This window comes from Chenopodium album, chromosome 2, assembly GCF_948465745.1.
Source record: "Chenopodium album chromosome 2, dcCheAlbu1.1, whole genome shotgun sequence".
Lineage (NCBI taxonomy): Eukaryota > Viridiplantae > Streptophyta > Magnoliopsida > Caryophyllales > Amaranthaceae > Chenopodium > Chenopodium album.
The window spans coordinates 19,055,018-19,079,602 of NC_137835.1; the positions used below are offsets into that span (position 1 = coordinate 19,055,018).

General features: G+C 38.2%; 1 non-coding gene and 1 pseudogene across 1 annotated transcript; both read right to left on the reverse strand.

The window, feature by feature from the left end:
• Positions 1 to 6,145: 6,145 nt before the first annotated feature.
• LOC145606937 (small nucleolar RNA R71) lies at positions 6,146 to 6,252 on the reverse strand. Its single transcript, XR_014105464.1, has one exon. It is a non-coding gene; the product is annotated as a small nucleolar RNA R71 (small nucleolar RNA).
• Positions 6,253 to 16,727: 10,475 nt separating this feature from the next.
• Positions 16,728 to 18,626, reverse strand: LOC145584099 (protein DETOXIFICATION 56 pseudogene; annotated as a pseudogene).
• Between the last annotated feature and the right edge of the window lie 5,959 nt (positions 18,627 to 24,585).

Below are 24,585 nucleotides of genomic sequence, written 5' to 3' on the forward strand. Positions count from 1 at the left end.
ATGTCGTCCTTGGCCCTTCTCTCCCAGCCGGATGGGTAAGTCAATTCTTCCGGCTGGGTAGACCATCCCACCCCCAAAATCAACCAAGGGGTGGGTGACCGGATGCATACTGCTGACGTTGTATTTCAGCTTTTGCAAGCACCGGAGGCTGATGATGTCTGATGAGCTGCCAGTGTCAATAAGGATTCTTCCAACCAGCTGGTTGGCAACCTTACATTCAATGACGACCGGGTCATCATGCGGACGGCGGACGCTGCCCCTGTCCTTTTCAGTGATCAAGACGTCTGGGAAGGATGTGCTTGCAGACGCCTGCTCATCATCATCCTTGTCCATCTTTCGAAGATGGCTCTTGGTGCCCCGGATGGTAGGGCTACCATAGGAGAACCCGCCTGCTATTGTGAAGACCGACTCCTTGTCGGTATCCGAGCTACTAGCAGGTTGGGGGTAGTCTTGGAGGACTGACCCTTGTTTTTCTTTTTTTCCCTGGCTGGAGACTTAGAAATGTAGGACTTCAACAGCCCTTTGTCAGCCAGACGGTCCAACGCCCGCTGAAGACTGAAGCAGTCGTTGGTATCATGGTCGACCTCCTTATGGAACTAACATAATTTATTTTTTTTCCGTGACTGAACATAACTCTTCATTGGATTCGACTTTTCAATGGACAGCCGGTCCTTTACCTCAATGAGAATGGAGTTGCAGTCTTTATTAAACTCGTACTTGGGGACGTACGGTTTAAACACTTTCTTTTTCTTCTGGGACGGCTGGTCAGAATCATTAACCGCCCAGATTTCTTTTCTTTTCTTGCTCTCTTCTTTATTTTTGGCCGGCTAAGCAGGCCGGCTGTCTTTCTGTTTGTCGGACTTCTTAGAGTATGACTGGCTACCAGGCGAGCAGAGGTCGGTAGCTTGAATGTAGCTTTCCGCCTCCCTCAGAGCCGCCTGTAAGGTGAAAGCCCCTTTTCTGACTAGGTCGAACATAAAGGTCGACCCGTCTCTCAGACCCTTGAAGAAGTCTATAAAAGCTACCTCGTCTGACAGTCCTTGGATCTGGATTCTGATCAGATTGAACCGCCTGACATAGGAGCGCAGCCCTTCTCTCTCCCCCTACTTAACAATGCTCAAGTCAAGGCTTGTTTTCTTAGCAGAGATGTTCATTGAGAAGTTAGAAGCAAACAGGAAAGCGAGCTTCCTGAAATTGTTAATGGACCCGGCTGGCAAGTTGCCAAACCATTGTTGGGCAATGCTCTTCAATGTAGCCGGGAAGCATCGACACCAGGTGGCGTCGTCCAACCCCTGTAGGTACATGAGGTTGGTGTATGCCATAAGGTGGTCTTCCGGGTTGGTGTTACCATCATAAGTACCCACCAATACATTCTTAACCTTGGCCGGCTGTGCCGCCTCGGTTATCTCCCGGGTGAACGCAGAAGGTTGTTCACCCAGGCGTAGCAGACGGAGCTGCCAGTCCAGTGGCTGGACATTTTGATATGCCGCCTGACCCCCGAAGAGGGTCGGTTGCATGAAGTGAGGAGGATACTGACCGTAAACCTGAGTAGGTACATACGACACAGTTCCAATCATCTGAGGATCAGAATGGACGGTATTACCACCCGTCTGGCTCTCATGCAGGGGGAGAGTATTCCTTGCAGGAGAATTGTTGAAGCTGTCAGGGAAGTTCGACGTTGAAGCCGACTCAGACAGCTGTTGATTTCTCTTCCGGTTGATTATTTCCCGGGCATCAAGAGATGACTTTTTACTTCCCACCGGCTGCTGAGTCCGGCGGGTATTATTGTTATTCCTCTTAGGAAGAAGAATCTTGGACCAAACAATGGTCCCGGCCGCCTTCTCCTTTGGATGGGGAGTTGGCTGCCGATCTTTGACTGACTTCCCCTTTTCCAGAGGAGCCTTCTTGGCCAACTGACCTCTGCTTGGGCCAGCCCGACTCTGGGTGATCAGCTCTTTAATCTCACCCTTGAAATTTGTCATGAACCTCGTGAGTTCGTCTCGGGTGACAGGTGCTGATCCAGCGGTCGTATGGGTTTCCCCTTCCGGCTGCCCAGGGGGTCGACTTGTACCCGCCTGGGTGGCACCCCGCTTCAGAGTATCTCTGGGCCGGATGCGCTTGATTATGAGAGAGCCATCATCGACTGTAAAGGTTTCGACCTGAGGATCTTCATCCTCATGGTCTGTAAAGACTTCTGGGTCATCGCCCAGACGGTTAGGGGGTGGTACAGACTCTTGAACCATCTTCGAGGTACTCTCCCCACAGACGACGCCAAATGTTTTGGGGGTTTTTGTCCCTTGGGAGAGTTACGTCACGAAGTCTGATCCGACTGAGCTGTACCTGCAAAATAACGGAGACTCCAGGTGGTTGGAGCTCCGCCTCCGACGGTCAAATTAGTAACTTGAAAAGGAATAAAGAGAACGGAAATTTAGGTGGGTATCAGCTCGGATTCCAAGCTCAGGTCTTTCTCTGATGTGAGAGAATGCAGGTGTAATAAATGATTCAATGTGTCCTCAAAAAGAGGGACATCTCCCTATTTATAGGGTCTTTGGGATTTGTGCCCCTGATTAGGTCACTGAGCCCTAATCATTGGTGGGTTGCGCCGCTTTGCGGCTTTCTCGGGATTTGGACCTGAAGGCCGCCTTTTTCCTTTAATTTCTGGAGTGACACGTGTCAAGCGGAGATTGGTCCACTTTGGGCCAACCTGAAGCTGACACGTGTCGTCCTCTGGTTGGACCACGTGGCGGGGTAAAATTACCCTAAACACCTGGTATGTCAATGAATTTGAGTATTGGTTTGCAACTATGAGTAGTGTTTCATGACTCATTATTATGCACATGAGGAGGACGAAGGTGTTCATTCTTTTAAGTAGCATTCAGAGTATTTAGATACATTTGTTCCCTTCTTGCTACCCATGTTGTTGCTTGTTCCCTTTTATTGTTTATTAACGACATTACAAGCCATATTTGCCCCATTGGTTGCTAGTCCCAAACTTGGCTTGGGGGAGCTATTAGTGAGTGAGGCGAGGGAGTTTGTAGTGTGCACATTATTTGCACAATTTGGGTGAGTTTTGAGAAGTTATTTGTTCTTGATCATATTTTGTTTGTTGAGTTTGAAAGTTGAATTTTCTTGGAAAAAAAATAAAGTATGATGATATGAAAAAAACAAAAAGAGTTTGAAAAAAAAAAGAAAAAAAAAAGAACTTCAAAAGAAAAAAAAAGAGCAAAAAGGAAAAAATGTTTAATGTTCAAGTGTTCTAAGTGAAGGTTGATCAAAAGGGAAAAAAAAAAATGAGTTTCAATGATAAATTTCAAAATTGATAGTAAGTTTGTTTATTCACTCTAGTTCTATATTATTAAGTGTTGGGATTGTTTATATTGTTTGGAGTTGTATTTGGTTGATTTTTGTTGGAGTTGGTTATGTTGGAGATGTTGATCATTATTTATTTTGATCATGGTTTTTATTAGGATTTGGCTCCCTTTAAGCATAGCTTTTCTCTCACATATTCCCAAATATTTCCTACCCCTTACCCTAGCCTTACATTAAAAGCTTTAAAGACCTTCCGACCTTGTACATAGAGTTGTGTATATATGAAAGTGTTGCTTATCAATGCAAGTTATGACTTGACATATTCCGAGTCGACTATTAGGTTGAGTGTATGTCTTTTAAAACACACGAGTGTTGTGAGTTTGGGAGGGCATTGTTCACATTAAAAGGGTGGTTGGAGAGCGATCGAATACATCTTTTACTCGCCACATAAATGAGAGTTGAGTGTGTGAGCACTAGTCTTGAATTCTATATGCTCTTGTGGTTTGCTCTATTTGACAATTGTTAGGGAAGATTGGTAGTTGGATGGATTTGATTGGTTGACTTTGATACATGTTTGTCAGATTTACCTTGAATCGTATTTATTGATTTAATTATTATTGGGGTGAAGTATTGATTTATTTATTCATTGCTTTGCTTAGGGACAAGCAAAGGTTGGCTTGGGGAAGTTTGATAAGTCTATTCTTTATATATTTTATTCCCCTTCCCACGGTCATATTTGTGCTTATTTGAGCTCTGCAGGGCTATTTTTATTACTAATATACGTTTTTTAGTGTTTTTGTAGAGTTGGTTTTATTTTGTAGGAATTTACAGATTTATGACAATTTCTGAGCTTATTGATCCACTACAAAGATATTGGAGTCGGATTGTATTTTGTGACCGTATATTTAAAGCTCAAGGCCGAGTTAAAGAAATTTGGTTCGGTGAATAAGGGCTCAACTTGTAAAGAGATCCAAATTAATATTTCGGATCAAGTAATGAGCAAGCAAGTTAAGGATCTTGGGCCCAAAGCAAAACGAAGCACGAAGCCCAGTCCTCAAAAGAAAGTCAGCTGGGCGAAAGTTAATTTGTGGGCTCCTGATTTGCTTATGTCGGCTTTGATGGAGTGTTTTATAGTTAGTGGGATTTGTGGGCTTTTTATTATAAATAGGAGTAGTAGTTCGTAGTATAGGTGAGTGGGGGATTGATTATTGAGACTTGAGTTTAGTTCTTTTTTTTTTCGGCAGCTTTTTCATTCTTTGTTTTTCATAGTTTTGTTTTTAGTGTCAACTTCCTTTAACATTGATTTTAGTTTTGTTAAGCTTTATTTGATATACGTTTTGTTTTAGTTTTCTTTTTAGTTTTATTCTGTAGTTAGAAATTATATTTTCCTTTTAATGCTTTTACTGTTGCTTATTCGTGTTTACGTAATTGCAATTTTCACGCTTTCGATGGATATTGCTTTTCCTTAGTTTTATTTAATTATTTTCTTTATTTTAGTTATTGTTTTAAATATGCTTTGTTTAGTTTAATTTTAATTATGCACGAGTAGTTTATTTGTAGGGTTGTGGGGATCCATAAATAATATGAAGGGGTGATTTATTATTGTTGATTGTTAATGTTTTACATTAATTTTCTATCGATTGATTTAATGCTATGCAATTAGATTAGCACTGGTTTAATTGTATGAGTTACACAACATTGGTTCGAGATTCGAGAGATGAGAATTGATGTTTAGGCTTAGTGTCAATAGGCGGTTAATTTATAAATGGTTAGGTCGAGATTCGAGAGATGAGATTTAATACCGGTAAATTAATTATGTGATTGTAATACGTAGCGAAAGCCCTTTATGATCTGGTTAATTGTTGCATTGATGATTAATTATTATTTTTTATGCTGGAGTATTATTTATTGGTGAACCTATGCCCAAGGTCTTTTATTCATTGATTTCCTCCTACTTTTATTTCTCCCTAGTTTTATTCTTTGTAGTATAATTCCTTTAAATAACAACAACTCTTGGTTACTTTAATAATTTAGATTATAATAATTAATTAGGAATAGAAAAACTTGTTTCTCTGTGGATTCGACCCTACTTCCCTATCTATTTTAGTTAGTGGTTTTAGGAATTACTTTTAATTAGGTGATACGACTTTAGCCTGTCAAAATTTGGCGCCGTTGCCGGGGAAACGGTTTTATTTTTATTTCTGATTATTTTTGTAGTCTAGGTTATTTCTTTTTGTCTCAGAGAACGTTAGTTCTTTGAGGCAGGTCTCATATTTGCTTTTAGTTTTTTTGTTTATGCCAAGGTGTTCATATCAGGGTACATCCCATTCGATCCTTCCATAGACAGAAGAATTTATACAAGAAAATTCTGGCAGATTCTGGTGATAATAATAATTACCGAGATCCTCCAATTGATTCTAGCGATTCAGAGGTATCATCAGATCCAGAATCAGAGATGACGGCTCCAAAGAAGCTTAGTGATTACTCACAACCAAAGCTTACAGATTTTCCACACCTTACTCCCACTTCGGCTCTTGATGGGGTACAGTTTGAGATAAAACCTCAATTTATAACGATGATAGAAAGGAAGCATTTTAGTGGAGCTAAGGGTGAAGACCCAAATCTTCATATTGCAGACTATTGTCAGTACTGTAATACCATCAGGCAAGCTGGGGTCACACAAGACCAAATCAGGGAGATTCTCTTTCCTTTTTCTTTAACTGGAAAAGACAAATTATGGTTTAATGGTTTAAATAGAACTGCACTTGGTATAACTGTCTGGGAAACTCTTGTTTTGAATTTTTATAACAAGTATTATCCTGCAGAGAGAACAGCTGTACTAAGGAGTGTTATTCAGAACTTTGCCCAAGAGGGCGATGAAACTCTATATGAGGCTTGGGAGAGGTTCAAGGATCTATATAGAGAATGCCCTCACCATAATCTGGCACAATGGCAGTTGATCCAAGCCTTTTACAATGGACTTGGAAATTCATCTAGATCAGTTCTAGATTTTGCAGCTTACAAGAAAAATCACTTTTCGTAGCGATTGTTCATTCGCTACAATATGCAAGTATGTTTGCGAAATAATTAAGGATGTCGTATCATTTTTACAGTCGCCATGGTTTTCCCATCTAAAATCGATACGAAAAGCATAATAATACATATCCACACTATTTTTACACATTTATATAATTTTGAGAAATCGTATCATTTACAATCGCCACTAAATCTTAAAAATCGATACGAAAAGCCTTTTCAACACTAGATATATAAATATTGTTTGAAAAAGAATACATAAAATATGTCATAGCTTATTGGTGAAAAATTTAATATAAGAGTTTGAGGTTGCATGTTCGAATCTTGTAAAGATCATACGCATGTTTTTTTTTTTTTTTTGAAGAAAATGAGTTGAACATTTATAGCGATTGTAATCGCTACAATAATCACCACGATTGGATGTAGTTTTTTGTATCGATTATTGAGGCCAACCCCAGCGATATTGAAAACCACTACTAAAGGCTAAGGCAACGGGGGATATTGTATCGAATGACCATTCGTTGGGAAAGCTTTTTGTTGCAATTACAATCGATACTAAAGGTTAAAATAATCGCTACGAAAAGGTTATTTTCTTGTAGTGTATAGTGGGAGATTCATGAATCTTAATGTGGAAGATGCATGACAGGTTGTTGAAGAGATGGCTATTCATAATTCCCAATATGGGAATCCCAGAGGGTTTGCAAACAAGGGAAAACACCAAGTCGATTCTATATCCTTTTTGCAGACACAATTGACTTTTATTAGCCAGAAACTAGACAGTATTAATAATTCTAATTCATCTTCCGTTGCTAATGTTTCTGCTATTGGTACTAACTCTACAATATTTTGTGAAAATTGTGGTCTTGTAGGTCATTGGGCACATGACTGTAGGAGTTCGATTGAGAAGATTAATGCTTTTCAAACCTATAAGCAAATTAGTCCATACTCTAACACCTACAATACAGGGTTGAAAAATAACCAAAATATGTCGTACAATAGTACGAATGTGCTTAACCCCCCACCACAGGTACAACAACCACAACAGAGGTACTACCAACCTCCACATCAGAGACCACAACAGGTTGTTACTCCTCCATTTGATTCTGGCCTATCAGAAATCAAAACGATGTTAGCCAATATGCAGAAGCAGATGCAGAGTAGAGATGCGCAAATTGACTCATTAATAGCACATAATAAAATAATAGATACTCAGATTGCGCAACTTTCCTCTACTCTGCAAACTCGCCAGCTGGGAGCCCTACCATCACAGGCAATAAAAACAACAGAATACGCAAATGCAATTAATCTGAGGAGTGGTTCACACTATGATGGGCCTCCTATACCCAAAGATGAACCTGCTACAACAAAAATTGCTAATCTTGATTCTGTTAAACCAAACAATGTTGTTACTAGCCTTGCAGGGCTACAGGGCAAAACTAACTTTTCTGATACTTCTTTGCAGGGTAAACCCCAAGATAAGAGTGGAGATGTGCAGGGTCTTGGTATCAAACTTCCATTCCCTAATAGATATTTAAAGAGTAAGTTGGATAAGCAATTTGGTAAGTTTCTTGAGGTTGTGAAAAATTTGCAGGTAACAGTTCCTTTCATAGATTTAATTACTCAAGTTCCTGCATATTCTAAATTTATGAAAGAAATTTTGACTAGAAAAAGATCTATTAGTGAAATAGAGACTGTTGCTTTTACTGCAGATGTAGTGCTATATTACAGAATAAATCTCCACCTAAACTAAAAGATCCGGATAGTTTTTCTATTCCATGTCATATTGGTAATCTGATGATTGAAAAAGCTTTATGTGATTTGGGTGCTAGTGTAAGTGTTATGCCATTATCTATGAGCTCTAAATTAAATATGAGTAAATTAAAACCTACCAATATTACTCTGCAAATGGCTGATCGTTCTGTTAAATACCCTATAGGTGTTTTAGAGGATGTTCCTATTAGAGTAGGTAAATTTTATATACCTGTTGATTTTGTTGTTCTTGATATGAAGGAAGATTTGCAAATTCCGATTATTTTGGGTAGACCATTCCTTCATACTGCAGGGGTAATAATAGATGTCAAAAGTGGTAAACTTACATTATGTGTAGGGGATGATAATATTACTTTTAATCTAAATAATGTCCCTAAAAGCCCAATGTTAGAGGAAAAGTGTTTTAGTATTGGTGTGGTTGATGTACAAAATTTTTCTAATAAGCCCCAAGCTCCCGTTAGAGATCCCTTGGAGGCGGTATCTTGTGTTGCATCTTCTGCAGGAAAAACTAGTACATGGAAAGATGAAGTGGATGCTATAGAAAGAGCTTTAAATTGTGTTGGACTCGGGTTTGAAGATGAACAAGTGGAGATTGAGAAACAAGTTGTAGAGTTTGAGCCCGTAGTGAAAGTTCCACCCGATCGAGTGATAAATGCTCAATCTTGTGGAAAAACGAAGGAAATCAAATATAGAAAAGGATTTCGAGCAGTAATTAAGAAGAGGACGCCAGTTCGGACCTTAGAGTCGGGCCCGATCGGGCCACGCTCGCCCGATCGGGCGCGACAGCAAAACTGCTCAACTTCGACAGGCCATAACTTTTGCGTTTCTCAACGAAATTTTGCGTGTGACCTATCATTGGAAAGCTCTTCAAGTATACTTTCCAATGCAATTAGAATAACTTAATTATCATTTGTATAAACAAAATAGTGGACCTTACTCGTTTTTGCTTCTTCTCTTACTAACACTTTGTTTCTATTTTGTTCAAATTTGTACCCAGGTGATGCATTGCAATGTTTGGGATGGTGGTGGATACGAGTTTAATGATGAGGGGTAGTCACTTGGATTACTTGTTTCCCTTTAAGCCAATGAGGACATTGTCTGATTTAGCTTGGGGGGGATTTCTTGTACATACTCTTTCCCTTTTCTTTTTATTTTCTTTAGTGTGCTTAGTTTAGTTTTTAATGCTTTCTTAGTATAGATTTATTGCTTTCTAGTGTAGTTTTATTGTTTTCCTATATGAAAAATACAAAAAAATTGAAAAATTAAAATATCCAAAAATACGTTCCAATGAATTATAAATCATGCTTCCCTGTGCCCCATACTCGAGAAAATTGTTTTGATTCTTGGTTATTGATGATAAATATTATGGATTAGTTGATCATGATTTGAAGTTTGATTGCTTAGATGCCTTAACATGCGTCAATTTTGTCCAACTACCTGTGAATATAGTGCTTGACTAGTTGATTTGGTTAGGAATGTGTGTTAGTTACTGGTATGCCAATGAATTTGAGTATTGGTTTGCAACTATGAGTAGTGTTTCATGACTCATTATTATGCACATGAGGAGGACGAAGGCGTTCATTCTTTTAGGTAGCCTTCAGAGTATTTACATACATTTGTTTCCTTCTTGCTACCCGTGTTGTTGCTTGTGCCCCTTTATTGTTTATTAACGACATTACAAGTCATATTTTCCCTATTGGTTGCTATTTCCAAACTTGGCTTGGGGGTGCTATTAGTGAGTGAGGCGAGGGAGTTTGTAGTGTGCACATTATTTGCACAATTTGGGTGAGTTTTGAGAAATTATTTGTTCTTGATCATATTTTGTTTGTTGAGTTTGAAAGTTGAATTTTCTTGGAAAAAAAATAAAGTATGATGATATGAAAAAAAAAAGTTCGAAATAAAAATGAAAAAAAAAGTGAACTTCAAAAGAAAAAAAAAAAAGCAAAAAGGAAAAAATGTTTAATGTTCAAGTGTTCTAAGTGAAGGTTGATCAAAAGGGGGAAAAAAAAAATCTGAGTTTCAATGATAAATTTCAAGTTTGATAGTAAGTTTGTTTATTCACTCTATTTCTATATTATTATATTATTATGAGTGAAATTGTAAGAGTTGGGATTGTTTATATTGTTTGGAGTTGTATTTGGTGGATTTTTGTTGGAGTTGGTTATGTTGGAGATGTTGATCATTATTTATTTTGATCATGGGTTTTATTAGGATTTGACTCCCTTTAAGCATAGCTTTTCTCTCACATATTCCCAAATATTTCCTACCCCTTACCCTAACCTTACATTTAAAGCTTTAAAGACCTTCCGACCTTGTACATAGAGTTGTATATATATGAAAGTGTTGCTTATCAATGCAAGTTATGACTTGACATATTCCGAGTCGACTATTAGGTTGAGTGTATGTCTTTTAAAACACACGAGTGTTGTGAGTTTGGGAGGGCATTGTTCACATTAAAAGGGTGGTTGGAGAGCGATCGAATACATCTTTTACTCGCCACATAAATGAGAGTTGAGTGTGTGAGCACTAGTCTTGAATTCTATATGCTCTTGTGGTTTGCTCTATTTGACAATTGTTAGGGAAGATTGGTAGTTGGATGGATTTGATTGGTTGACTTTGATACATGTTTGTCAGATTTACCTTGAATCGTATTTATTGATTTAATTATTATTGGGGTGAAGTATTGATTTATTTATTCATTGCTTTGCTTAGGGACAAGCAAAGGTTGGCTTGGGGAAGTTTGATAAGTCTATTCTTTATATATTTTATTCCCCTTCCCACGGTCATATTTGTGCTTATTTGAGCTCTGCAGGGCTATTTTTATTACTAATATACGTTTTTTAGTGTTTTTGTAGAGTTGGTTTTATTTTGTAGGAATTTACAGATTTATGACAATTTCTGAGCTTATTGATCCACTACAAAGATATTGGAGTCGGATTGTATTTTGTGACCGTATATTTAAAGCTCAAGGCCGAGTTAAAGAAATTTGGTTCGGTGAATAAGGGCTCAACTTGTAAAGAGATCCAAATTAATATTTCGGATCAAGTAATGAGCAAGCAAGTTAAGGATCTTGGGCCCAAAGCAAAACGAAGCACGAAGCCCAGTCCTCAAAAGAAAGTCAGCTGGGCGAAAGTTAATTTGTGGGCTCCTGATTTGCTTATGTCGGCTTTGATGGAGTGTTTTATAGTTAGTGGGATTTGTGGGCTTTTTATTATAAATAGGAGTAGTAGTTCGTAGTATAGGTGAGTGGGGGATTGATTATTGAGACTTGAGTTTAGTTCTTTTTTTTTCGGCAGCTTTTGCATTCTTTGTTTTTCATAGTTTTGTTTTTAGTGTCAACTTCCTTTAACATTGATTTTAGTTTTGTTAAGCTTTATTTGATATACGTTTTCTTTTAGTTTGCTTTTTAGTTTTATTCTGTAGTTAGAAATTATATTTTCCTTTTAGTGCTTTTACTGTTGCTTATTCGTGTTTACGTAATTGCAATTTTCACGCTTTCGATGGATATTGCTTTTCCTTAGTTTTATTTAATTATTTTCTTTATTTTAGTTATTGTTTTAAATATGCTTTCTTTAATTGCTTTGTTTAGTTTAGTTTTGGTTATGTACGAGTAGTTTATTTCTAGGGTTGTGGGGATCCATAAATAATATGAAGGGGTGATTTATTATTGTTGATTGTTAATGTTTTACATTAATTTTCTATCGATTAATTTAATGCTATGCAATTAGATTAGTGTTGGTTTAATTGTATGAGTTACGCAACATTGGTTCGAGATTCGAGAGATGAAAATTGATGTTTAGGCTTAGTGTCAATAGGCGGGTTAATTTATAAATGGTTAGGTCGAGATTCGAGAGATGAGATTTAATACCGGTAAATTAATTCTGTGATTGTAATACGTAGCGAAAACCCTTTATGATCTGGTTAATTGTTGCATTGATGATTAATTATTATGTTTTATCCTGGAGTGTTATTTATTGGTGAACCTATGCCCAAGGTCTTTTATTCATTGATTTCCTCCTACTTTTATTTCTCCCTACTTTTATTTTCGTAGTATAATTCCTTTAAATAACAACAACTCTTGGTTACTTTAATAATTTAGATTATAATAATTAATTAGGAATAGAAAGACTTGTTTCCTTGTGGATTCGACCCTACTTCCCTATCTATTTTAGTTAGTGGTTTTAGGAATTACTTTTGATTAGGTGATACGACTTTAGCCTGTCATCCACATAATTCGTTCTATTGCAAAATTAAACCTATAATATGGGGTTCTACATAATATGTTCTACACAAAACCTATAACTATCTCTAAATATTTGACCAGTTAACTTGCTCTTCATTATATTCTATACACATTCACCCTCTCATCACCAAACCTTCGTTGCTACTATCTTATGATGACGAGGAACACAAAATCCATGTACTTGACGTTTTTTTTTAAAACAATTGAAGTTTAAATCACAAAATTCATGTACTTGAAACTAAATGATAACTATGATAAACTCAGAAGTATTACAGTAATACATAACACTAATTATGAGGATAGAAATTAGAAAAGAGAACACGGCCAACTAGTATAATGACTAAGGACACAATTAAGTAATTTTAGCCCTAGTTGATGTATCAATTGGCCAGTAAAGTTACTTTATTTTTGGTGGAGTTAAAGCTTGACCTCTTTGTTTTGTCCAATTGTTTGTTATTCAAGACAATCAATTTCCAATCACAAACAAAAGAAAAGCTAGCTTTTGAGAGCCAAAAAAATTATAAAATAATGCAAATCAAGAAAGCTTAGTAAAAAAAAAAAAAAAGCAACCCCACTAGATGATCGACTATCGTATCCAATTCAATAATCTAACTTTTATTAAGTGTAAAAGAGGGTATCATTTGCCCATTGCCAATTGAAATCTTATGACCAGAGCTGTCAGTTTCTGACACGAACCGTTAAACCCGACTGTTTCGAATCGATCCGAAATAAAACTGAACTGTTTAAAACCCGTTTTTTAGAAACCGAAAACTGACCCGACCTAATTTTTTCCAACCCGAAACTGAACTGAACTGAATTGAATTTGTGCAAACCATTACTAACCCAACCCGTTATCAAGCCAAACCGTTACAACCCGAAACTGAAAGTAACCCAAACCGATTACGTTTAAACCCGATAGTAACCCGACCCGTTTTAAACCGAAAACCGTTAAAACCCGATAAACCTAAATCGTTCCAACCCGTAATCCGTTGTGACCAAACCGGTTATAATCCGTAACCCGTTGTGACCGAGCCGTTTACGACCCGTAACCCGTTGTGACCAAACCGTTTAAAACCTGTAACCCATTATGCCTGAGTCATTTACAACCTATTACCCAATATGTTTATGATCTAATCTGTTTCAACCCACTACTCGATAAACCCAACTTATTTATAACTTGACTTGATTATAACATGACTCGTTCCTACCCGTTATCTGACTAATTCGACTCGATAATCATCCGACTCAATTTTAACACGATATGATTTGATTAGAAACTCGCTTCAAATTGGGTAAACTCGTTTTCAAACCAACCAAGTTCAATCTAAACCGATTATAACCTGAAACGATAATGATTGGACTCGATTTCACCCAATTTGTTTTCAACCGAAACCCATTTTCGAACCGACCCAGTTAAACCCAAACTGATTATGACCCGAACCAATTACGACCCGTCCTGATTAAGACCCAAACTGTTTTTAACCGAAACCCACATTAAACTGGCTTAACCCGTTTTCAAACCGATCCGGTTCAACCCAAATTGATTATGACCTGAACCGACTAGAACCCGACCCGATAAGGACCCGATCCGAATGGAAACTGCAATTAAAAAAACCAAACCAAACTGACCCGATATTTTTCAAAACCGACCGAAACCGACCCGCTTATTATTTCAACCCGTTATAAACCGACCCGTTATAACCCGAAACTGATAAACCCAACCCAAACCCGAACTGTTTAACCGAATTGACACCCCTACTTAAGACATTATAAAGAACTAAAGAAGTTGCTCCAATTCAAGGCTACTAGGCAATTAGTTCCTTGCACCATGGTGTTGCGTCTTCAATTCAACTGAGCAAGAACAAATATGATAAAATGCCTCTTTCATATCGCGTTTATTAAATAAAAAAGTGCTACTCGTGCATAATATTTATCATATGACAGGTTGACTCATATCCTGTTTTAAATTATTTCCTTAGCTTGGAACCTATAGCCTTTTAGAGTGAATCGGTGAGACGGTGATGCCAAGATAGATGTGTTTTTTTAGGGGAGAAGTCTTGATAGCCAGAGGAATCGGGGATCCCACACTTGCTTATTGGGGTGAGAATTGAATCCCGGGTGAAGGAGGTTCTCCAACCATTAGGCCAACAAAAAGTACTCCATAAGTCCATATAAGCAAATAATAAAATATGGAGTACAAGTACAACGTATGTGTATATGGAGTACGTATCATTACTGTCTATTAAATATTAAGATTGTGATGAGTCTTATTATTATTATTATTATTATTTTTTTTTAATAATAATAATAATAATATAACTAATATATAAAGCTAAACTTTTAGCCAGGTCACGAGGTATTGACACTTGGCGTTTCAACTTTTCGCCAAGTGTCGCGCCACGTTTGATAGATTTAAATAGACGATTAAAAAGTTAATTTAAAATTCTATTTGGATACAATTTTAGGATAAAATTGTTAGTTTAGAGTTTTATTTTCAATAAAATATCAATATTTCAGAGGTACAAATTGAATTATAATTTTGTTAAAAAAATTTCAATAAAATATAGCAAATCGTCATAAAAGCACATCAATTTCCTAACTAATTTTGTATCAATGATATATTTAAAAATTTGACATATAGATTAAAAATTTATCTTCAATAAACAATCTGGGTATCGCACGGGCACAAAACTAGTAATAATAATAATAATAATAATAATAATAATAATAATAATAATAATAATCTAATATATAATTGAAGAGTCGTTTTCACCACAACCCTTCAAATCCCCAATCCTCAAATCTCATGCATTTGAGGTTTTTTTTTTTTTTTTTTTTTTTTTTTTTTTTTTTTTTTAAAAAAAAAATAATAACTATCATTCCATTACTTTATTTGTTTGTTTTTGAAACAAAAAAAAAAATTGTATTTTTTCAAGGGATTGCAATAACTAATAATAACAATTCATTTTTTTCTTAAACACTATTAACATTTCACTTTGTGTTATTTTCTTTTGTGTATAATATGTGTCATGTATTAGCACAGATGCACGGATTTACAGTTCATTTATCAACAATTCACTATGAACTCAAAATCCCCAACCGTTCAATTCAAACAACTTCCACTTCTCTAATAATCAAAATAAAAATATGTACAACACGCTTTTTTGCGTAATTGGCCTCATCAAATAGTTGCTTGCAAAAGAACAAAGTAACCCCTCCTATAGCACTGATGGAATAACCCCTATGACACTAACCGAATAACCCATATGACACTAACCGAATAACCCATATGACTCTAACCGAATAACCCATATGACACTAACCGAATAACCCCTATAACATTGAACGAGTAACTCTACAGCTTTGAAAAAGTAACCCCCATAATAGCTTGACACATTTGCATGGCCACCAACATATAAGAGTAAGGTTTTGTTCTTTCGAGTTTATGAGCAGAATAGAGCACATCAGATTGCGAAAGAGTAGAGCATGTGACAATAGAGTAGAGCAGAGCTCAACAAAGTATGATTTTAGCAGAGTAGAGCAAGAGCAGACCATAAATAATTCAAAATAACAGGGCATACGTTACTACATCTAAATCAACCCCGTATTTGAAATATATTTTTTCTTATATTATAAAATTAAAATCTTTCTAATATAATATATATCCCGTGCATTTTGTACGGGTACACTCTAGTAATAATAATTGCAATGTTGTAAATTGTGTTTGGTATTGCTTCTGAAGTTCAACTATATCATTGTCTGAAAATATTTCCAACCAAATCTTTAAAGGGGCCAATTATAATATCCTTTTGTTGTGGATTGCACCTGTAAAAAGAAAGTAGTGAGTACTGACGACACATTATCACTATCTTTTGGATGTTGATTTCACTTTTGTTTATGGTTTATTTTCTCTATCAAAATTTAGACTGCTGATTCTGAACAAAGAAAAAAGAAATGGAACTTCAGTTTATATTATGACTCGTTACGCATTGTCCTCTAAGCAGATGAAAATGGGGTAATTACGACAATTTATTTACTTCTTGGCATATGGTCTGAGGAGGAATCTCCTGGCCATAAGATATTGGCTGCCCTAGGTTTCGATGATGAGAAGGCCAACAAGCTTAAATCAATAGGCTCTAAACCTGGTTTTGATGAAGATAAGTAATTCATATTTAATTAACTTCCGATGTTGCTAACATTGTAATTCTTTGATCTTAGAAAGCATGTGAATGGTGACTGAGCTCAAGTAATGTGCTCAATTCATAGCTTTTCGTTCATTCTTCAGTTGCGGAAAGTCCCTTCACTCCACATGCTTTTTGTGTACTACCATTCCCTCGATGGAAAAATTTCCAGATGGGAAAATCATGATTCACTTATTCCAGAATTTATGAATTATAAAATCCGAATTACAATTGTTTGTATCTTTGGGTTTAGTATATAGAAATTTCATACAATTGTCTCTTACATTTACATTTGTATCCTACATATCGCAGTGATTCATGGACATAGAAGATTAAATCATAGCTGAGTCCATTTTTTTCCTTCAGTCAGATAATTTTCTTACTTTTAGGTGTGTCTGAATTCTCTGCCTTAGAATGCTGACCAATAGTGATCACGTAGTAACTTCAAAATTCTCTCTTTTTTCTAAGGTTTTAACTGAGCCCTCATCTGATAAAAACTCTTCGCCTGTTGAGGCGCGTACTTGAGCCTTGCCTGCCTCTTTGACCCAATCAATTCTTGCTATAAACACCAGTAACAAAAGCAAGCAGGTTGATGCACCTACCAAGAACCCCAAGAAAAGACCCCCAAGCCCGAGCTTTGCTTTGAAACCCAATGCACTCCCCAAAGGTAAAGCCAGCAAGTAGAACCCACCAAGGCTTGCAAATGTACCAAGCCATGGCCTTGCTGTTCCTCGGACAATCCCTCCGGAAACTGTCAATGGAAAGTTTGCCACTTCAATCATAGCCATCAAGACCATCATTTTTTTGACCCCTCTGATTACCCCCTTGCTATGGCTGAACAGTGAGCCCCACCAACCCCGGGCTGCCACCATGACCAAGGCCCCCAAACATCCAGAGAAGGCTGCTGTTATGAGGGACACATAGGCTGATTTGTAAGCTTTTTTTGGTTGGTTTGCCCCGAGCTCATTGGACACCCGGGTTGATGCACTTACAGAAAGGGAGAGCATTACCGAGAAGAGCAAGTAATCGAAGTTGATCACAATTACAAGCACCCCAACCGCTTCCTTAGCATTAGGAAGTCTCCCTGTGAGGAGGACTAGGATCTCGTAGCACCACCACTCTAAGCAGGTTGTCAGGCAGCATGGCCCGCATAAGCTGATCAAGGCACGCCATTCCTTGATACCCTGATCCCACCACCCCCCTTCCTGCCACTTTTCTCTCCCCCTCAGTTCCATGTGTAGCACGTATAATGCGAGCAGTAACATTATTAGAAGATCACTAATCCAGACTGCTATGGCTACCCCTTCAAAACCCTTTGTTTTTATCAAAAGTATGTTGATGGGAACATGAAAAACTACTGCAAGAGTAGAGCTTAACATAATAGGAACGGTGATACCCTGAGCACTCAAGTATGCTTTCAGAGGGCAAAGAAAGGCGTTCACCATCAAATCAGGGAGCAGATAGAGAAGATAGCGTTGAGCCATAGCTACCATATCCTCTTGTTGCCCAAAAAGGGGAAGAATTTTGCTAATATTCAGCCAAAGGATAGAGATAGGAAGGGTGGCAACGAGCAGCAAAAGAGTTTCCATGAAGAGGGTCCTATGAAGTAGTCTGTAGTTCTTTGCACCATATGCTTGACCACATATTGGTTCCATGGCTCCACACAAGCCCGTCAGTATAGAGTATCCGGTGACATTTGCAAACGTGAACCCTAGAGCACCTCCAGCCAATTGTAGCTCACCAAGCCGCCCCAAGAAGGCTACCGTGATTGCCTGCTTGATAAACCACGTTAAGTTCATCATCACCAGTGGGACCGCTATCCCCCGTTGCTTCCTTAGTTCAAAAGTAACATCTTGGACCAAGTATGTTGTCCATGACGCCACTGTAGGAGGTAAAGATTGATGATTATCTTCTAGTTTCGGTATTGGCGGTGGTGTTGTGGACATGGTTGTTATTGATTGAAGGTGTGGATGATAGGATATGGCAAAGTTAGTGGAATAGACTTTGATAAATAAGCAAGGGGAGATAGTGAGGGGTGGGGTTGTGGTCAGATGAAGGATGATTAAGCGTGAGTGCATGAGTTTTGTGATGGTTTTCTATTTGGTAAAGAAATTGTGTAAAAAAAACAAAGAAAAGATATTATCTTATAATGTGGAATTAATTGAGCATACAATAACTCATGAAGATTATATCATCAAGTGTGTGATGACAAGCGATGAATCATAAGTAGGCCAATGCCAAAGAAACCTCCTAGCTCCTTTGTTTAACTTTTTACAATATTCATATTGAGCTCTTTTTAATCATTTCAATTGTGATTTATACATAAATGAATATAGTTATATATGATCTTGTTAAATTTATATCGATTAATATAATCTAAATATAATGTTTTATGATTTTAAATATTAAAAATTAAACATATTTATAAAATGCATAGAGTTATATACACAAGGAAGCATATATATAACTGTATCATATGGTAAAATGTTAATTAATTATGTGACTTCTTGTTAGTGTAAAATTTGTTAAAAATTCCGTTAACGATAGATTACGTGTGCATTTCGATTCTAATTTTATTGTTTCTTTCACGCTAGATAGCTAACATATCGAAACTAAGAGCTTTTTTTTTTTTTTTTGAGGAAAAGTTAGCTGGAAAATTTATTTCAAATCAAGTTCCGCCAAAGTTAAGATACTTTGGGGGAAAGAGTTCATACAAACACGTTCGGAACAATCATTTGTATCCCATCTAGCTACTAAATGGGCCACGGCATTTCCGGCTCTCTTAACATGAGAAATAGTAAAAAAGCTACAAAAACTCGAAAGCTTCTTAATTTTAGCCCTAGTTGATGTATCAATTGGCCAGTAAAGTTACTTTATTTTTGGTGGAGTTAAAGCTTGACCTCTTTGTTTTGTCCAATTGTTTGTTATTCAAGACAATCAATTTCCAATCACAAACAAAAGAAAAGTTAGCTTTTGAGAGCCAAAAAAATTATAAAATAATGCAAATCAAGAAAGCTTAGGAAAAAAAAAAAAGCAACCCCACTAGATGATTGACTATCGTATCCAATTCAATAATCTAACTTTTATTAAGTGTAAAAGAGGGTATCATTTGCCCATTGCCAATTGAAATCTTATGACATTATAAAGAACTAAAGAAGTTGCTCCAATTCAAGGCTACTAGGCAATTAGTTCCAAGCAAGCTAAGGTAACGAACAATATTTCAACCACAAAAAACTCAAAAACTCTACTCGTTAATAGTGGACAATGATAGTTCATTGTAATAAACACGCTAAAATTAAAATCTCATATCAAATCTCATTTAGAGATCATTCTAATTAAACCAATTTGTGATACATTGAATTAGTTTATGAGACATTATAAGTTAAAGCTCATACACTATCTGTTCAGTCCGTCTTGTGTGCATCCGGCCACACCGTGTGACCACTTAAAGTAACCCCTATAACATTTATTAAATAACTGATAGATATTATAGGATATTATAATATTTGTCGCAGAGTAGGATATATTTGTATATATTTGTGATATAGTTTGTATTCTTATCGTACTAGGTTTCCTAACAAGATTAGGACTAGTATTGTAACACTATATATATTATTCAATGGTACACACTCCAACCCAAGGAGTTTTCCCGAAATCTAACATGGTATCACAGCCTAGATTTTTTTAGGGTTCCACAAAATTTTTAATTTTCTAAAAAAATCCGATCCTTTCTTCCGCAACACTCTTCTTTCACGTGGTTATTCATCACCAAATTTTGCTACCTTCTTTGTCCTTCTTGCCGCAAGATTGACGATTGTTTGTTCCCAGTAGCAGCCTTTTGTTTTTTTTTTTCCTTAATCAACAATGGCCAAAGAAGATGGACCACCTTCCCCACCTCCTCCTCCACCTTCCAACGACTATCACCCTGCTAATTCTATTAGCAATATCAAGAATGAGGTGCCTGAAATTCTTGATCGTGACAAAGGGAATTATGGTAGTTGGGTAGAACTCTTTGAGATTCATTGTCATTCCTGCAATGTTATCGACCATATAGATCCAAAATCACCTCGTCCTACGGACCTCACCACGGCGCAGTGGAACCGCCTTGACTCAATTGTGAAAAAGTGGATTTATAACACAATTTCTGCAGATTTACGAAGCACGGTGTTATACAAGAATGCTACGGCACAAGAAACTTGGGATAGGCTCGCTAATATTTTTCAAGACAATGGTGAAATTCGTGCTATTTATCTTGAGAATCAGTTTAACAATTTGTTTGTTGAGAATTTTCCAGATGTGTCTTCTTATTGTCAGAAATTGAAGGAATTAAAAGATCAACTTGCTAACGTTGGTCAACCCGTGTCCGAGAGAACCTTGGTGTTACGTCTTTGTGCCGGATTAATTGACTCGGACTATGATGGAGTGGCTCAGTCCATCACTCAAATTCGACCTCTACCCGGATTTGATGAAGCAAGATCAAGAATTTTGTTAGAGGAGTCTCGAAAATCGGCAAAGGACAACTCCGGGCAAGCGTTTCTCACGCAAACAACCAACACCACCACCACCACCGCGGCAGCCGCCCAGCAGCAACCACCGCAACAGCAAGGCCGGGGTGGTGGTGGCGGAGGACGTGGCAGCAACAGTAAAGACCGGGGTGGAAAACCCAAGGGAAAGGGCAGGGGCCGTGGCCAGACACAGCAGCAGCAATCGGCCCAAGCCCAGACCACCCCACCTAATCCGTCAGGCCCAACGCAGCAACAGTTATGGGCGAGCTTCCAGCAATGGGCCCAGCAGGCAACATGGGCCAGGCCGCCAGCACCTTTTCCTGTTCAGCAGCACCAACAGTCCATTCTTGGACAGCCTAGACCTTAGCAGGCCTATACGGCCCAATATGGGCAGCCCATGACTCCAACAGACTTGGCTTCTTCATTTTCCACAATGACACTTCCAAATCCCGACAATCAGTGGTACGTGGATTCGGGTGCCACATCTCATATGACAAATAACGCTGGTAATCTCTTACCCCTGTTTAATTTAAGCACTAAAAATCATATTTTAGTTGGTAATGGTCATCGTATTCCAGTAACTGGTTATGGTCATGGCTCCCTTCCCCATCCTAACACACCTCTTATCCTTCGTGATGTCCTCCTAGCACCCCAACTCATTAAGAACCTTATTTCAGTTCGTAAATTTACTACTGATAACTATGTGTCTATTGAGTTTGATCCTTTTGGTTTTTCTGTGAAGGATCTTCATACGGGGAGGCTAATAACGAGATGTGATAGTTCGGGAGATTTATATCCAGTCAGAACCACCAAGTCCACTCCATCAACCTGCCTTGCTACTACCCTCAATGCCGTTTCCCCTTCTACTTGGCATAGTCGTTTAGGACATCCTGGGGCTCAAGTTTTTAGCTTTCTTAAGTCTAAAAATCATATTTATTGTAATAAGGAGCATGTCTCCCATTTTTGCAATTCATGTCAATTAGGAAAACACACTCAACTTCCCTTTGATAATTCTAATAATACTACAGTTTGTGCTTTTGATATTATACATGCCGATTTATGGACTTCTCCTATTCGTAGTACTCAAGGTCACAAATATTATTTAGTTTTATTAGATGATCATACTCATTTTGTGTGGACCATTCCGTTAAAATACAAATCTCAAGCTTTTCACTCTTTTATCAATTTCCGAAAATATGTTGAAACCCAATTTGAACGTCAAATTAAAAGCTTTCAATGTGATCATGGTAGGGAATTTGATAATGACCCCTTTAAGCAGAACTGTATTGACCATGGGATGCTTTTTCGTTTTTCTTGTCCACACACTTCTTCACAAAATGGCAAAGCCGAGCGTATGATTCGTACTCTTAATAATATTAAGCGTACTATTCTTTTTCATGCGTCTCTTCCCCCTTCGTATTGGTTTTATGCTCTTGAAACGGCCACTTATCTCCTAAATATTTTGCCCACAAAAGCTCTTAAAAACAATACTCCTGCTTTTGCCTTGTTTGGAAAAACTCCTTCGTATGATCACATTCGTATCTTTGGGTGTCTATGTTTTCCTAATTTATCCGCAACAACTCCACATAAACTAGCTCCTCGGTCTACACCATGTGTTTTCTTGGGCTATCCTATTGACCATAGAGGGTATAGATGTCTTGATCTCACCACAAATAAAATAATCATTTCCCGACATGTCACCTTTGATGAAGCGACTTTTCCTTTCCGAAATCTCGCTCAATTCCGAAGTAAGGATTATGATTTTTTAAGTGATGATGATACACCTTCACCCCATTTGTTGCACCCCTTACTCCATAGCCCGCAACAAACCAACCCAAACACACAAGGCCCAACTGCCAATCCTGTCAGCCCACAAATCTCCCCTATCCAACATCCCACACACGGCCCACCTGCCCAGCAGCCCAGCCTCGTGTCACCTGCCCACCAGCCCAGACACACGCCTGTCCAGCAGGCTACTCCGCAGGCTGGCTGCGGCAGCCCAGTCCCAGCCGCGAGTAGCCCGCGGACCCCACTGCCCTCACCTCCCACGGCCAGCAACCCCGGCCCAGCCACAGCAGCCTACTCTCCGCCACCGATGCGTGGCGTTCCTCCCATACAACCAACTCGGCCACCACCTCCCTCGCCCCGGGTCACCCGTAGTCAACGGGGTATTTTTAAACCCAACCCGAAATATTGTAACCTTACAGTTCAACCTTCGGGTCCCACTCTTCATAAATCACCCCTTCCAAAGTCCTATAAACAAGCTTTAAATGACCATAATTGGAATGTGGCGATGAATGATGAATATGGTGCTTTAATTAAGACAGGGACATGGGAATTGGTGCCTAGGCCTGCGGGGGTGAATGTTGTTAATTGCATGTGGCTATTTAAACATAAATACAAGTCTAATGGTGACCTTGAAAGGCACAAAGCTCGTCTTGTATGTGATGGCAGGTCGCAGGAAATTGGTGTGGATTGTGATGAGACTTTCAGTCCGGTAGTTAAACCGGTCACTATTCGTACTGTTCTCAGTTTAGCTATGGCTAAAAAGTGGTCGATACATCAATTAGATGTCAAAAATGCATTTTTACATGGTGACTTGCAGGAAACTGTTTATATGCGCCAACCTCCGGGTTTTATTGATCAGAAAGCACCCACTCATGTTTGTCGACTCCGCAAGACTCTCTATGGTTTGAAACAAGCTCCCAGAGCTTGGTACCAACGCTTTGCAAATTTTCTCATCAAATTGGGTTTTGTCATCTCTCAGAGTGACAACTCTCTATTTATTTTTCGACAGGGTGATGATATGGCATATTTGCTTCTATATGTTGATGATATTATATTAACTACCTCTTCTGACAAGTTGCGTGCAGGGATCATATCTCAGTTACAAACTGAGTTCCCTATGACTGATTTGGGTCCGTTGAGTTATTTTTTAGGGATAGCGGTAACCCGTACTCCCTCTTATTTGCTACTTTCACAGGAAAAGTATGCACATGAGATTTTAGAGCGTGCAGGTATGGGCTCATGCAAGCCTGCAGCTACTCCAGTTGACACTAAGTCAAAACTTAGTGCAGATGCAGGACCACCATTTCGGGATCCGACTTTGTATCGTAGTTTAGCAGGTGCTCTTCAGTACCTCACTTTCACTAGGCCAGATATTGCCTATGCGGTACAACAGGTGTATCTTTTTATGCATGATCCTCGGGAACCTCACTTTGAGGCATTGAAACGCATTCTGCGTTATGTTCAGGGTACCATTGATCACGGCTTACATTTATATCCGACTGTTTCTCATCGACTTATTACTTACACTGACGCTGACTGGGGAGGTTGTCCCGATACCCGACGTTCCACATCGGGCTATTGTTGTTTCCTTGGGAACAACCTCGTGTCTTGGTCATCTAAGCGTCATCATACTTTGTCTAAGTCGAGTGCAGAAGCAGAATATCGAGGCGTCGCGAATGTTGTCTCAGAGGCATGTTGGCTTCGTAATCTTTTACTTGAGTTACATTGTCCTCTACGGCAGGCTACTATTGTT